Genomic DNA, 10,670 nt, shown 5'->3' on the forward strand with positions numbered 1-10,670 from the left:
TAATATTATCTTTTTTTCCAGAAATATTTTGTTTGTATTTAAAGAACTAACATATTAAATCCTCTCCAGTCTCAATCTTTTCCCCTCCTTTCCCAAATGCATTTATGATCTTAAAATTGGCAGGTAAATTTCCTGTCTCTGTTTTTATACTTTATTGTTTAATTGATTTTAATAAACACATACAACACTTTGTCAGTTATCTATCGCCACATTTCAACAACCCTAAAACTCAAGGTAACAATAGTAATTGTATTATCTTTTACCGTTCTGTGGTTGACAGGACTCAGCTAAGCGGTTCTTTCATAAGGTTGCAGTCAGATGGCTGCTGGGGCTGGAGTCATCTCGAAGGCTACCTCACTCACAGATCTGGTGACTCATGCTGGCTTTTGGCTAAGACATCACCTAGAGCCATCTATATATGGCTTCTTCATGTGGCTTGGGCTTTTTCACAGCATGGTGGCTGGATTCCAGGAGGAAATGTTCCAAGACCAGGTAGAAGTTACATGATCTACTTTCAGAAGTCACATGGCATTTTTCCGCTATAGTCATAGGCCAACCCAGATTAAAGAAGAGGCAACGTAGACACCCTCATTTCCACCCCCGACCCCCACTTATTTATGGGAGGAATGTTAAGTGTTATATTGTAGAAAGATCATGTGAATGGGAAATCTTGCTATGGCCATCTTGGAAAACACAATCTGCCATAAGCACTTTCTTATGTGCCAGGTATTATTTTGTGTTTTACAAATAGTATATATCCATAATCAAGATGGGGTACTATTTTTGTATGTTTTTAATCTTTTTATAAATGATAGTGTGTGGTATCATTTTCTAATATTTTTCACCCACCTTTAAAGTTTTGGGCTTTACCTAGCTGATACGTGAGAGCTAATTTGTTTATTTTAATTGCTATTTTGTATTGCGTTGTAGGAACATACCACAGTTTGTTCATGCTCCATGTGCATATATCTTTATTTTTTAATTGAAATCATATAGTACATAATGTACATGACATTCTTTTAAAAACTACAGTAAATGGTCAGCACTTTCCCTTGCTAACAAATACTCTCCCAACACAAAATTTTAGTGGCTACATTTATTCACTCATCATATGAATAAAACATAATCTTTAAACCCTTAGAGTTGAAACTTTAGGTTATTTGTACTTCTTTTCACTACTGTACTAAGTGTCCTTACTCTCCAGGTCAGAGACTCTTCTCTTTCAGAGTGCTTACCACAATTCTAATAAACAATTTACTGTGTAATTAGTTGTTTAATGTCTGTCTCTTCCACTAGATCATAACCTCTACAACAGCAGGGAGCATGACTGTCTTTTTCACTTGTACAATCCTCAAAGTCTAAATCATTATTTGTTGAATAAATGAATGAGTGCATCAATGGAGAAATCAACAGATGGTTAGACGGTGATCTCATCATCTCCTTCCGTGGCATCAGTTTTCGGTATATTAGTAACAGAAAAAAAAATGTGTATTGCAAACTCTCTTTACTTTTGAAACTGAAGAATAAAATGGTATTCAAGAAAAGTCTCTTGTTATATCCTAAACACAAGGGCTAGAACATCAGAATTTGTGTAGATATTTTGAAAATGCCAAATGTCAACAAAAGGGGCACACATTCAGCTAGTGCTTGGTCTAAGAAATAGCATTTTACTGCCCATGAAGTGTTGGGAGACAATTCTCCATGGGTCCACGTTTCTTTATGTCTTGTGAGCTGAAGCACCAACAGTCTTTTGTTCTGTACTATCTTTTCAAAGATAACATAGCCTCGGAAGATGGATAGTATCTCCCTCCAGAATAGAAAGGAGGTCTGTTTGCTATGCAGTATGATAATGTCTCTCTATAGAGGTTGGGCAAATGTTGGGTAATGGGTTTGTCTGATGCCCGTTATACAAAACTGGAGTTTCTTAAGCTTGAGGTTCCTCTCTTGGAATGAAACCCACCACATGTGTAAGCATCATCACTGCATTTTGTTACCTCTAAGAATCGGAGTCAGGGAACCGATGCAAGAAAGTGATAGTTCTCTGGCTACTGCTGTTGCTGTGAGTAATAAACTGTCCTTTGTCACTAACCCAGAAGATTTTTCTTTGGTCAGTATCCACAAAACTGTGGCTGACTAACTTGTTAGCTTGCAAGTAGGATAAAAATCACAAATCCTTTACAGTTATTAACACAAAGCAGCTATTTATAAACATGCATACTAATTGAAGCAAATGTTTTAAGCATTTTACATCCTAATAGATGGCAAAAGTTTTTTACATCCTAATAGAGGCAAAAGTTTCCCATGAGCCTTCAGGCTTTCAATTGTCTTTAACTCAAAATAATTCACATGCCCATGTGACACATCTTGGGGAGGCCTGTCTGAACCCCTACAATGGAAATCAATGATGCCTTAGATTTAAGGAAATATAATGGTCGACTGATAGATCTCTCATGAGAATTTATATTCTCCATAAAAACATAGACCTGGTAAGTTTTGTTCATTGGTTTATTTTTGTGTCAGAGCAGAATAGGTGCTTACCATATAATTGCTTACCACAATCAGTAAATGACTGGCCAGATGGGTTTCATGGAGTGCAAGAGCAACTCTTACTGATGAAACTTCCTGGCCGAGACTCTTGTGGCAAAGTAAATGGAAAAGCCGATTCCACTTTCTTACCCTTCCACTCTAGCCCAATTCCAAAGAACATCATAAAACCATGCAAGATTTTACATGGAGCTCTCATGGTGACTTCATATCTGCCAGTTCATGATTTTGATTGCCTAGTCTAGTTATGTAATATCTCCATTAGGTGAAATAGAAGTTGTCCACAAGGGTTGCCATTGTTTGAGAAGTGAATGAAAACGAGTTCCTTGCAGCACATAATATGTCGGTATGGCTTGGCTGATTGAAGAGTGAAGGGTAGCAGAATATGTCATGCCAACATATGCCATTTTGGCATAAGAATTATTTTGAGCTGAAGGCAACTGAGAAGAAGCAGATATAAGAAAAACTCTCTATCCTCCCCTATTTGCCTAAAGCAAGACATAAATTTGTAAAGATGTACCCCTCTCTCCACCTGGAAGGATAAAAGTTAATCATCAGAGACAACTCAGGATTCTTATTTGCCCAGAGATGGCATCAGAGGAATCTACATAACAAACTTCACTGACTAGCTCAATATTCCATTAGCTCCTCCATATGTATACCTTCCAGCAGTTTGTCATTGATGGAAACTCAAAGTCCTTTTCTTTTACCTTGTCACTTCTCAATAAATTTATTATTCTTTTGTTAAAATGTTATATAAGCTGAAGTTTTAACCACCCTTTGAGTTACTCACCTCTGGGTGCACTTGTCAATAAATTTGTTTGTTTTTCTCAAGTTAATCCATCTTTTATCAGTCTAAGATAAGTAGTGGGAAAAAACTTGAGCGATCCTGTGAAGGAGGTTATGGTGTTACATCCATGGGTGGTGCCATGGCAGCCGCACTGGGACACATCCCTTGAGCCATTATTGAGATTTGTCAATCAATGGTTGATACAAGCTCATCCGTCACTGTTAATACATATTTGAATATAAATGACCAAAGGACTGTGACTTGCTTTTTTATATGGCTAATCTAGAAACTTTACTCAGTCAACAATTACTTGGCACTTAAAACATTTTAGACATTGTGTAAAGTGCTTTGAGATATATGAATAATTTTTAAAAGGCCCTTTAAAAACCTTCTGAATATATTTCATTATGGAGAAAGATGACCAATGCCTGTGTGTCCAATATAATTGACTGTTTATTATATGTGTTGATTTTACAAACAAATCAAATATTATTCATAGAAGATCTATAATGGGCTAAACCTTGGACATAGAAAGAATTATACAGTCCTCAAGAAGCACACACAGAAGGTTAATTAACAACACTCAGGCCAATGGAGTGGTGAGGGGTCAGTACCGCGGTAGCAGAAGCTGAGAGGAGAGGGGGACCTTCCTACTTGGCAGTCAGGAAACACTTCATAGAGAGAAAAGGGACTTTAAATTGAATCTGTACAATGGGTAAAACAAGCAGGAATGAAGAAAGGAGGTGTATCTCAGGCCTAGATGCCAGGGAAGGAGACAAGTTTGGAGGCAGTTGACATTTTGGAGGCCTCCTCCATGATGGGCACTTTCACAAACATCGCTTTCATTCAATCACCTCAAAAAATGTGAAGAACGATCATAGAAATGAGGTCTCTGCTCTCAAAGATATGAGTATTACACTTAAAATAATTAGAAAACAATAAAAGTTGTTAAGGAAGAAAATGCTGGACTGAATATAATGAAATGTGGTTCAGCTCTTGCTTGCTAGTGGATTTCTGGGAGAGATTAGGCTTCAGTAACTGAGTCTAAAAGCCTTCCTGATTGAGATCAGGTAGGTAGGTGAGAGCTAGGAAGGGTCAGGCTGTGGGAGGTATGCTCACAAAGAGATCCAAATTGACTAGGCAAGCCCTATGTCATCCTAAGCTCAGGGTATCTGGAAGGGTCCTGAGACTTATTTAGAAAATTTTCAATCTTATTTTATTTAGCACACCTGTGGCCCCGCCCTGCTAATTGTTGAACATCAAGTGGCCTTGGCAGCACCCCTGACCTCATAGGAATATTTTAAATTGGAGACAACTCCATGGGAGGCGGAAGTCAGGTGACTAGGCATTCAGACAGTTCTTTTTAAAGGTTTGAAGACCTGGAGTTTGATATCTACAGCAGGCGTAGTACACCTTAGCAAACCCCTTCCTTTGCCCTTTCTTCCTGCTGAGCATGCCTGGATGGATGAGAGTTTATAATCTGTTAGCCTTCAACACATTGCTTCCCTTTCTGGTAAGATGGACTGAGCTTTATTTTGGAGTGAGGAAAAAGCAAAAAATTTAAGTAATTCTTGAGCTTACTAATAAGGCAATTCTTTCCTGAGGACCTAATCAATGAATATGTTGGATATATATTAGCTATAAAGTAGTGTGCTAAGTGCTGTTGGGAAGGGATACAGAGTTTGATAAGATGCGATGTCTGCCCTCGAGGAGCTTGTAGTCTAGCTGGAAAAATAAAACATATGTAAAAAATTATAATAGTATGTAGTGCTGTCCAGTAGAACTCTCTGCAATGCAATAATGAAAATATTCTATAATGTTCACTGTCTAATACAGTAGCCACTAGCCACATGTAGCTGTTGAGCACTTAAAATGTTGATAGTGCAACTGAGGAACTGAATTACACTTTTAACTTCATTTTAATTAATTTAAATAGCCATATATGGATAATGGCTTCTGAATCAAATAGCTTTGTATGAAGTAGTACATAAGCACTAAAAAAGGGCTAAAGTGAAAAAGAGGACAAAGATCACCCACTTCAGGTGGTGCGGACAGGGAAGTCTTCCAGGAAGGAGTGTGATTAGCATTGGGGCCTTAGGAATATGTAGGATTCTGATAAGGAAATAAGAAGAAGGTAGTACTAGTGTTCAGGAATTTTCAGAGCACTGTTGGGGGTACCAGAGAGTAAATATTACACAGAGTCCTTTTTTGGTTTTCATTTCATCTATTGTATTAAAAAGGTGGCTGGGTTTGATGAGGCAATTCTCTCTCTTTAGTTTTCTCTGACACTTTCCAGAGGCCTGAGCAAATAATCTTAAGGGCAATGGTAAGAGCACTAGAATTAGAGTTGGGAGACATGGGTTCTGGTCCCATTGTGTCATGAACTTACTCACAGAGCTTAGTTACCTTGTTCAAAAAGAACCAAGGATTCTTTAGTAAATGCTTTCTAAGGTTCTGTCCTATACCAGTGTCTTCTGATTCCCATCACATTTTAGTGGAACAGAATGGTGTACCCCAATGCCACACAGCTTAAAGTCTTGCTCAAGGTAGAGAAGGGAACCCCCGGGGGGGAAGGGGGGGGGGGAAGGAAGGATGCAAGACTCTACATCCTCTCTATCTTCCTGTCTTGGAGGGAGAAAGCAAAAGTGAAAGAGTGGTAAGCTCACCTCTAAATTCTCTCTCACCCCTAAGGCAATAGGGCATCTTTTACAGGTCAAGAAGGGTGCAGGAAGGTAGAGTAGGAACGGAAAACACCTTAAAACTGAAGTGGAGATGAGTTTAATGTGTGTTGAGGGTATATGTTTAGGGTAAGTTTGGGAATGAGAAGGTGTATCTGGAGGAAGGGGATAGTGGTGATGGAAGTTCGAGCCTTGGAAGCATTTTCCAACTTTACAATTTCCCTTAAGATTTTTCACCACTACCACCTACTATCTATAGATCAAATGTGGTACTTTAGAGGCATTGAAATAAAGGGATGTTTCTCACACAGTCAGGGGACATCTTAAATCCAGAGTTCTGTCTAATAGAACAGTTGACAAAACTCTTTTCTTAACCAAACTCTAGCCAGGCTTCTTGAGCACTCTTTTCAATTAGGTCTCAAACTTGGCCTACGAAAACTACAGACTCTTAGCACAAATGATTTCGTCCACTCACCCATCCTTACACTTGAGATCTGAACAAATACCAGGACGGTTTCAAAGAGCTCAAGGCCACATCTTTAGAGAACCCCAGGACCCTTAAAATGCAGTTTGAGAAAGTTCAGTAGTACCTGGAGAATTTACTGTTTGCTCCAGTCAAAACCTGGTGATAGGCAGAACTCCCTTAGAGCAGTAACTTTTGAAAGCTTGCAATTATAAATCTTTTCCTGCTTCCTGTCTCTTTGAAGTGCAATTTATTCACTTCCAGCCCACTGCCTCCTGTCATAAAGATGCAAAAAGTTTGTCTTCCAGGTAAATGCCAGTTAACAAATCCAGATGGCCTAGTCACCTGTACCAGCCCACTTAATACCCCTCAATGCCTTTTCCTTAGCACATCCCAGCTTTTAAAAAGTCTATCTTTTGTTTTAGTGGCATTAAATTCAGTTAACATTGAGCCCTTTTCCCTATTACAATAGTTATTACTGAATAAAGTCTTACTGCTATAACTAGTGTCTCGCTTTATCTTTGACAGCCTTTTTTTTTGTGCTGATTCTGGTACAGTCACGTACTGCATACCAACATTTTAGTCAATGATGGACCACATATATGATGGTGGTCCCGTAAGATTAGAATGTAGCTGAAAAATTCCTATCATCTAGTGATGTAGCCATCAAAAAGTCATAGTGCACTCATGTGTTTGTGGTGAAGCTGGTGTAAACAAACCTAATGCGTTGCCAGTCGTACAAAATTATAGTACATACAATTGCACATAGTATATGAAACTTGGTGAGAAATGACTGTTGCTGGTTTATGTATTTACTATACTATACTTTTTATTGTTATTTTGGAGTGTATTCTTTCTACTTGTAAAAAAAGTTTATTATAAAGCAGTACGCTGTGTTACGCCGACAGTGGCCTCACACATCTCGTGTTTACTGTAGCTCTTGATTGCATCATTTCCTCTTGTGCTTGAATCTCATGTTGTTCTGTACAGTAACATTTGTACAGGCTTGGAGTAATAGGCTAACCATCTAGGTATGTGTAAGTATGCACTACGATGTTCACATGAGGACGAAATCACTTGAAGACACATTTCTCAGAACATACCCTGTCGTTAAATGGCGCATGACTGTAGTACTTCACACCAGGGCAGCTTTAACTCTGACCCTGAACTGCACAAGGCTGCCAGTCTTCCTTCTTTACTCAACTCTAAACCTCTCCTCCCCTGTTCTCTGACTTGGTTGGGACCTTGGTTCCCATGTTGACAGGTAAACTAGATATCTCTGGGTCACTTTTAGCTTCTTTCTCTCCACACTTTCAGATTCAATCTCCTCTCTGGAATTTCCTCTCCTTTCCATTCTTGATGCAATTAACCTAGGTCAGGATACATCATTTCTTGCCTAAAAGGAATCTAATGTCCTTTTAAGTAATCTCCTTACCTCCAGTCTCTACAGAACCCTAAAGTGCTCTTTTAAAACACTGTATTTTAAAACACTGAGCTGGTCACCTCAATTTCTCTCTCAGAAAATTTTTCTTGACTCTCTATTGCCTACTGAATAAAGTTGAAACTTCTTAGCATGAATTTGGGGCTCCCCATGATCTCACCTTAATCTCAGTGTCTCCCACCACATCTTCCACGGAACGATTCATTAAATATACATATCTTTGCACTTCTAGAGTTATGCTCACATTCTTTTGTCATTCTAGGATAAATGGCTGCCTCTCTCCCACTTCTGTCAAAATTTTAATCTTTTTCAAGACTCAATTTAAATATTTCCTTTATGAAAGCATTCCCAATAGTTTGAGTTGGAATTGTTTCCGTCCTCTGTAATTCCACCTCATATCATTTTCTGAATGTCAGGTTCCTAATTGAGGTATAACTTATATACAGTTAAATTGATACTTTTAGGTGTATAGTTCTGAGTTTTGACAAGCAAACACACTTGAGCAATTAACAATCACCACAGTGAAGATATACATCTGACTCTTGAACAGCGCAGAGGTTAGGGGAGCCGAACTTGTCCAGTTGAAAATTTGTGTGTAACTACTGTATTTCTATCAAACAAGAAAGTCCTCTTCTGTCTCTTTGTAGAAATTTCCACTCTCACTCCTAGTTCCTGGAAATCACTGATCTCTGTTCCTACATACCTCATAGCATTTTAACTTATTTTTGCATATATCCCTATGGGCCTTGTTTGTGTACAATCTTTGTCTCACTGGGCTGTTATCTCCTTGAAGACAGAGAGCTGAGTAATTATTCATCTTTGTATTCCTCATGGTCCCAAGCACAAGTTCCATACACATTTATTATGTGCCAGGTCATAAATATTTGATAAAAGAAAAAGGAAAGAAAAGGAAAAGGAAAGGAGGAAAGAAGAAAAAAAAAGAAAGTAGCAAAGAATGATCCAAAGAACAAATAGACAAAGAGACCTGGGAGAGTCCAACAATAGGGCAACCAACAGAGCTCATGCTAGTTTATTGAATTATTCTGAGTTATTAATCCAAATCATAAAAGTAGCTATTCTTAAACACCTACACATAGAATGCATTGTTTGAATCAGCAAAATTGAGACTAAGTTTGGAAAGGAAGTCTTAATGTAAATAACACATAAGTTGTAGTAGGATGCAGAAAACAACCAGCCACCACACCCAAGCCAAGCCATCTCTGATCTCCTTGCATATTAAAACACTATAACTTGAGTATGAGGTGTCCTGTCCTTGGTACTGAGGGAAGTTGAGAGAAAGAGAAAGGTAATTAACATTTACCAAGTGCCCCTACAGTCATTGAACTATATACTTCACAATCTTTTAATTCTTACAACTACTCTCTCTTAGGGTAAAAATTATTAGGAGGTATTTCTTTGTTGGGGGGAAAAAAGGCAATTCAAGGAAATTTAGGGGTATAAATTTCCTTGGGTGGAAGGGGAAGGGCAGGTTAAAACTGTATTTTGGGCTCAGTTTGTGTTCTTCAGAGAGTTTCCATTTTTCTTCCGTGAAATTACAAAGCAGGAAAGGACAAGAGTCTAGGGTAATAAACACTTTTTGATGTCTATGATTGATCCATTCAGAGTACTTCTGATGTGGTGACCATATGCATCTCAGAAGCCAATAATGATGTGAAGGGGACTCTAAAGCACTGTTTCATAAGTTTGTCAACTAATGCGCATGATGAAATTTAAGGGTTAAGGAGTATAGGTAGTAAATGGGTAGAAATAAGAACTGCCTTTTTTCCATTCTTTGGTGTCATGGGAATTTAAAGTGATTTTGCAATCACTCTTGGGAGATAATTTTCTTGGTTCTTAGAACAAGTTAGAATATAAACTAACTTGCCCTTTGTAATTAAATAACCCAAAATAATGTGTTAAACTTCAGTGGAGATTTAAATTCCTGAGCTGATTAAAAAGAGCTGCTAAGACCTTAATATTACTCCCAGAGTTTCTAGGCATTATATAGTGATGAATTGCAGGTTTCTAACGCTTATTACTTTCCAATCTTGCAGAACAGCTCAGCATTAAACAACTAAAAATAAGTACAATTCAACTTTAAGGCTGATACCAGGGAACACCTTGAATTTTTGGTTGACTGTGGGCTGTGTACCATTCACAGAATGTGGAGGCACTGAAAGTTGTGGGGTCGTGATGGAAGCGCTGTTCCAGGAAGATAAATCTGGCTGTGTGCAAACTGCCCGGAAGAGAGAAGAGATAGAGGCAGTCCACTCGGAGGCTACTGCAATATCCATGCTGCGAAGATCAGAGTAGGGCTGAAAGGGAATGGTGAAAAATCAAAAGTGAAAATGGTAGTGCCTGCGGCCAACACCGGAATAATAATAACCAGACCCAGTGGGCTTAGGTGAGTGAGGAAAAAAGCTGAAAGAACGGCTTCGTGTTTTCCAGATATCCGGTTTTCAGCAGAGGCTCCTTGAATCTCCTATCCTTAGAGCAGACGTCCTAGGACCAGCCGAAAAGCTCAAGCCCCAGGCTGGTCAGGCCAGCAGAAGGCGCACGGGAAGCAGGACCAGCCAGGCGTGTCCTCCAGCCCCCTACCCTCCCCGCCTCCGCACTCAGGCAGTCTTTCTGGTTTCGACCCCTCGCTCCTCACTCCTCCCAATGCCTAAAGCAACCCCACCCCCAACGTCCGTCGGCAGCCAGCACCGCCTCTGCCCCTCCCCACCCCCTCCTCCGTGGGGCGCTGACTCGCCC

Source organism: Pteropus vampyrus, unplaced genomic scaffold (genome assembly GCF_000151845.1).
Source record: "Pteropus vampyrus isolate Shadow unplaced genomic scaffold, Pvam_2.0 Scaffold453, whole genome shotgun sequence".
NCBI lineage: Eukaryota > Metazoa > Chordata > Mammalia > Chiroptera > Pteropodidae > Pteropus > Pteropus vampyrus.